Source organism: Chaetura pelagica, unplaced genomic scaffold, assembly GCF_000747805.2.
Source record: "Chaetura pelagica isolate M959 unplaced genomic scaffold, ChaPel_1.0 scaffold307, whole genome shotgun sequence".
Lineage (NCBI taxonomy): Eukaryota > Metazoa > Chordata > Aves > Apodiformes > Apodidae > Chaetura > Chaetura pelagica.
Genome location: NW_009953940.1, coordinates 467,465 through 474,227, shown reverse-complemented (window position 1 = coordinate 474,227; position 6,763 = coordinate 467,465).

Genomic DNA, 6,763 nt, shown 5'->3' with positions numbered 1-6,763 from the left:
GGGCTGCGGGGCTGGGGGTGCGTTGCTGCTCCCGCCGCTCCTCACCCGGGCAAGTGCCCGACCCTCCCACCGACCAGGGCATTTCGGAGACAGCTGCGGAAAAGCTCTCGGCGTTCCGCTGTCCCGGTTCCGTCAACAACACAACTCTCCCGGACAACGAAATTAACCCCCGGGAGTCAGAAAATCAAATATTTGCCAACTCGGGGGGTAGGAGAAGGGCGAAGATGGTAGCTGGGTGGTAGCTAAATCAAATTAAGGTGCGCTCCCCCGCCTTTTAAATCCTTTTTTTTTCGAGAAAGGCAGAGAGATTTAGTGAAAGAGGGGGGATGTGTTTTCTGCTGAAAGGCAAACTGCTCGGGAGCAGGCAGAGTATTAGGTACCAGAGCATCCCGCACCGCGCCCGCCACAGCATCCGACGGGGCCACGGGAACCGCGACCCACTCGTAACCTAAAGTGTCCCGGGAGCGGCGCGCGGCTCACGGGGCAGGTTTGGTTGTCACAGACTTCTCGGACTGGAGATAGTGCGTTTTCACGTATCGAATTTTAATTAGTGGATGCACTTTCAGGCAACGCCCGATTTTGAAATTTCCTGGAGTTTGGTATAGAAATGGGATATACTTTTCTCATGCGTAGCATTGCTATGAAAGAATATTAAATCTTGCACTTCCCTTGACTTTATTGACCTGTCCGGCAACACGGAGTCAGGTTCATTATAGGAAGGCTGGTTAAATCAGTATTATGTTTTTCTTGTTGTTTTATTAGAAGGCTATTGATTTTATGGTTTATGGCGATCAATTTTTGCTGTCTCTGCTTGCTTTTAATTCCATTTTGACATTTGACAACCGTGCTTTCAGTATAAAAATAGTTATAAACGTTATCATTCCAGTAAGGTAGCTGTTGATCCTATTGAAGAAGCACAAACCACTGCGTTACGAGAGCTCTGCCAGCTGCCTGAGAGACGAGCGCTGCTGTGAACGGGTAGTTCTGCACCGGCTGCAGCCGAAATCCGGTTGTTTCCAAACGGCGTTCGTTCAGTTTAGAGAGGACAGCCGAGATTCCCTAACCACACACTGGTTTTGCTCAAAATATACTACCGGTTTACATTTAGATTGAGGATATAATTCAGATTGATAGTGTCTCGTCATCTAACACTTTGGCATCACTGAAATGAATAAATCAAAAGTCTATTCTAATTCATGTGTTCATCACGAATTTGCTTTCCAGCAGCAGGGAAATACGAGTGCAACGTCGAGTTCCCTTCCAACTGGAGTGGGGTGAGAAGGATATCCTGGGCAGCTTTGGTCGAATTCTCTAGTCAGATAATCAAGGAAATACTATTTCTCTGCCTGGACACTGGACATTAATTTTCCATTCATGTATTCTTAAATTCGTTGACAACCAGGATTCAGAAAAAAATTTTCCCTGTTTATGAAGTATGAAGCTGAAGCCCTTCCTCAGACCTTTAAGTGCCCTGTGGATGATGACAGGATCGGGTCCATATCAGGCACTGCTTCTGGGGAGAATAAAACCTTAAAGAAAATAATTAATAGGCATTCCAGTGCAGCTAATTAAGGGGGTTGCTTGCTTCTTCTTTTTTTTTTTTTTAAATTTTCTGTATTTAAATACTGATTTGCAAGACTTCTTGAAAAAAACATGGCATAAAAACTTACTAATAAAATTTAAAATGTCAAAGACTAATTTATTAGAGATGTGTAAATTGCTAATCCTCTGGTATATGACGTTTGCTACCAAAAGCCTGAAATTAGTTTCCATAAACAATAAAAAGCCACTTAATCAACAGTTTGCATACTTTAATTTTTTTTTCCCCTGCAGTGAATTCACTTGAAACCTGCATTTTATTTAGAGAAAAAGTCAGTTAGAATGTTTCTAAAAGTATCATACATGCCATGATATTAGTACACTGTGAGATATTTTGCTCTGTTTGGAATTTAAGAAGAAAAAAAAACCTGTCAGTATTGTCGAATATGCATCCATTAAATTGTTTATTTTTAGGTGCTTGATTAAACTTGCACTGCTTCCAAAATATGCACTACAGCTGAGACTGTGATGCACATTTCCCATACATAGGGCTCAGACAGTGGTGCACACTTCACACATGCAGGCTGGGCTAAACCTGGCATTTCTGGCAAACAAACTTATCACATACTTGGAAGTCACAACCGGATTGAAGGAAAATAAAGCTACTCAAGGGCTTCTAATTTTTTATTTTTCTTTTTCCTCTTTTGCCTTTATATTCCGAGCCTGTATTTGCAGCTAAAATGTTAACAGTGTCAAAAAAGCAAGTTTTCTTCATCTTTCTTTTTGGCCTTTCACATCACTCGCAGTTGTTTGCACTCTTATTACTGTGATTACTTTCTTGATCTCCTACACTTGGTACCGAAACTCACCCACTGATTTCTAAGAGTCCTCTCCCTTAGTGCTTTAGTAGGTAGTCAATAGTTACTGAGTCAGTCTCTAAGCCAGGTAGGCTATTTAAACACCAGCTATAAACAACGCAGGAGGCAGAGAGCACACGAGAGCTCCCTCTACTCCTCCCCAAATCCTCCCCATCAGAAGCCCCAGTTGTGCTGCTGTTTAGTCAGCTTCTCGAATGTCTAAAGTTAACTTAGGATAGAGGGAAAACGTTAGTATTATAACAGCTAAAGATTGAAATGTTTTGCCCTCTCAGAAACAAAGAAGTTTAATACAATGTATTTTTCATAGTTACAGTGAAAACAAATAAAGCCACAGAAATTATTAAATAACTCTTCCACTAGACAATTGAAAGCATGGAAGAGCCACTAAGGAGAAAGGGGAAAAAAAATCCTTGCCTCATCTTGTGTCTCAATTTTGAACAGTTTACGTCTCAAGTGTGTATTTATGGGTTGTTAATGGGCTAGTACAAATTTTAGAAGACACAACAGAAATTATCTGCAGTCTATTCACAAACCTTTTCCACGTCTCAGTGTTTGGGGATGGGCGTATGGGCTGCCTTCACCACCCCTGAATAGAACTCCATTGTGTGGGCTTGTTCCATTGGGATCAATGGGACGTCATGTGCAATGAGATGCTAATGAACGCCAGAAATGATGGTAAAATCTGGCCTGGCTAAAGGGTAAGACTGATTTTATAAATCACTTCAGAGTCTCTTTCTATACTGATTTTAGCTAAGCTGTTGAAACTTCAAATGTTCAGGGAGACTTGACTATATAAGGGGTTTTTTGCATCATTTAAATCACATTTTCCCACCCTTACAATTTGAATCACTCTCTGTTCTCATCTTGTTTGAAGTCGCAGCTGAAATGAGGCAGCCCGTGTTCGGTGGCAAATGCGCCGTTAATGCAAAAGTGGTTCCACAAATGGAAAATAAAATACACTGGAGGAAAAGAGTGTCAAGCACAAGTGCAAAAGAGAAGACAGATGATCAGAAAGCAGGCGCACAGGAAAAGGTGCTGTTAGCAGCGGGTAGCCCAGTATCCATCGCACCCCCACACACTTGCAGGAAGAAAAACAAACCCCAGTCTTCAGAAATGTTCATGTATCGCAGACGGGGACAAGAGTCCATCTCAGAGAAGTGTCACTGCAGGGAACTGTGCAAGGCTAAGCCCAGGCACAGGGCTGCGGTGCCGCGGGACACCGGCGGCTGCAGCGCCCCTCAGCGCCCTTTCTTGGTCCTGCAGCTCTTCGGGACACGTAGGGTCAGGTTGGAACCTTTGACCAGAAATCCTACAAACCTAGGGATGTAACACTGCGGAGCCCATGATTCTCGGCAGCTTGGAGCAGGCTTAGAAGTGCTCAGACACAATAGTAATGAGGACCATAAAAGTCCCACCTCTGTCTCTTGAGAGAAAGGAGACAACACTAGGTCCACTGACACCATCTTTTCTCAACAGCTTATGGCAAAGGTTAATAATTAACTATTGAAACTCTGATGAACTGTGGTGTTTGTTTGCTTATTATGAGGCCTGTCAGGGCCAGAACCAAACCTTGCTGAAGCTGACTGATGTCTCTTGGTTTCAATAGACTCAGAGGTCAGGCCCCTAAAACTCAAATCACCAGTGCAGTTCCTTGCAATAAAGAACCAGTGAATACTGTAAGGAAGAGCTTAATTACTGCAGTGAGATCGTTAGGTTTTTAAACAAAAATGCTTTAACTGGGGGCAGACCCTTTCATATTTGCTTCCTGAGAAGGAAATTGATTAGCAAAATGTTAGTAATAATATGTTAGGAGAGCTCATGCCAGCCATAGACACCATGCTCAGCTAAGGGAGCTCACAGTCCCTTTCCAGCCACTGCTGCTGAGCAAGGCTGCTTCCAGAGAAGGAGCTGGGAGCAAAAAGCAAGCTCTCTTCTCCAGTTTGCTAATACTACTTCTGTAACTGTTTGGCCTAGTATTCCTTTGCACCAGAACCAAAGGTGAGCAGCAGTTTTTGTGTGTCCAGATCTAGCCTGAAGTGATTATCTCTTTTTCTTCATCAGGAGTACACTTCCTTGCAGGTGTGCTTAGCTGGATCCCTGGCAAACATCTGCCTTCATGTGGAATTCACTGCCTTGAGATACTGGCAGCCGATTTAACTTGGAGATGAAATACATAGGACATGAAGGATTCCTCAGAGAGGTTAGTGTCCCAAGTCCTCTGTCTGGCCTTTGGAAATGCTGCTGGCTGGGAGCATAGTATGGAGCAGGATTTTGTGAGCTACAGCCCCTTTTCAACCAGTTTGTACACAACAAAACAAACAGCCAGCACTGCTCCTATCCTACCCCCTTTTTTCCTTCAGGTATTTTGTATACTCAGGGGAGGTGAGAGCCCTAAGGTTCTTCCAGTCACAAAATAATGTAATTCTAGAGTGGGATGACACACACAAAACAAGGAAAATCCTTTGCCTCTTTACTGTCAGAACACCATTTTTGCACAAAGGTCAATGCATACCCTTAACTCTCAATAATGATTATTACCTGTAGCTCAGTGAGACCAACAGACACATAAAAGATAGATTTATTCAGATGTGCAACACCTCCACTGAGGAGACTTCTGTGCAAATAAGTAAGAAAAATGGGAAAGACTGGGCAGCAATAAGCAGAATGTTGAAAGTAAAGGGTAGAAGTAAGTACGTGTTTTTAATTTTATAGCTCTGGCTGACTAATGATCACAGGCACAGTGGGAAGTAATTATTCTTGCTACATATGAAAATGAAATTATATTTAAACGTAAGTTCATAGGTATATATGTTTTGGGTTGTTTTCTGTTCTTCATATCATCTTTGTTACTAAGTGAACCTCTTCTCCCCAGCTGGCAGACACCTGAAATGGGTAATTAATGTGCTGCAATTCTAGATTTTGCAGACTTTGCTACCTCTTTCCTAAATTACAGAGGCTCATTCTTTCAACATGAGTGTGGGTGAACTATTCAGAGCTGCCTGAAGATCTGGGGAACATATATAGGTCTGATAGCTTCCCTGCTTTTCAGTATTTTAAGGGTTTCCAATTACCTGAAATCCTATGAGTCACTTGTAACATGCAAAACTTTGTGACTTACCAAAACCACTGGAATTCATACACTTAGTTCCTTCAATCTGGATATTCATGGCACCCTTGCCATGTATTTTTATTGAAGTAAGATTTGGAGTTGCAAAAAAGGCAAGTTAACAAAATACTAGCTCAAGCTCAGCCCATTTTATTCACAATAATAAAGACCTACTGGACTTTATACTGGCTTATTCTGTCATTAGTGGATTAACATTTAACATATTGAGTTCAGCTAATGCTCACACCCACCTTTTAAAGATGAAGGTAAATGGAAATAATTAGGATATTATCTTCGATGTTTTGGCAAACTTTCAGATTTCTTCAGCCTATTTAATATACAGTGATATTTAATTTCTGGGCTGAAAATGGTAGGAAAGTATACACTTATTGCAAAATTTAAAAAAATCACTTAAAAGATACTCTGCGGGGTATGAAAAGTTGTGTTGATGAGGGTTTTTTCTTTATCCGGTTGTATATGTTCCTGTCCTTTATATGTCATAGCAAACAATGTAGTATTCCACAAGAGCTTTTATCCTAGTGGCTAGAAAGTGAGCAGAAAGACTGAACAAAAGAATGAATGAATTAATTAATGGGTGAATGTATTTAAAAAAAAAAAAAAGAAGGCTCCACCTGCTCTGTTCCAAAAATCTCTCACTATACTACAGAGAGGTTTGTTACACTGACTAATATTAAAGCCCTCCTCTTCATTTTTGAACAATGTGATTTGTTCACATTTGGAGTGATTGCCAAAATACAGGCTATGTAACATAGACTGTGCCTTTACTGATGTGTCTAATACCAGGAAATCACCACTGTCATTGCCCTGAAGGCAACGAGGGAGGCAGTCTATAAAAAATGGAAGGAGAAAAAGCAGATTTTTTTACTGCTTTATCAGAAATGCCTAACACACTTATTTAGTCTTAAGGCCTTGCCTTGCCCACACAAACAGTTCACTTACATTTGTAGGATTTAACTCAATATAAGCAATAGCATTCTTTGAACAATTTTGTGCCATCATGTTCCAACTCCAGTGATGCTTCCTTGTCTTCTGACAACAGACAAGAAACATTGCAACAAATGACACTGGAGAGGACCTTGATTTGCCTACCAAATCTCCAGCAGGGATTGCCACAAGTTCACAGAGGGGTTGCTCTAAAAAGAAGAACAGGAAAGTCACTGTCTTCTTGTTGGGGCTCTAGCAGAGCCCCACTGGTGGTGGAGGGAAAAGGAAGGGAAAG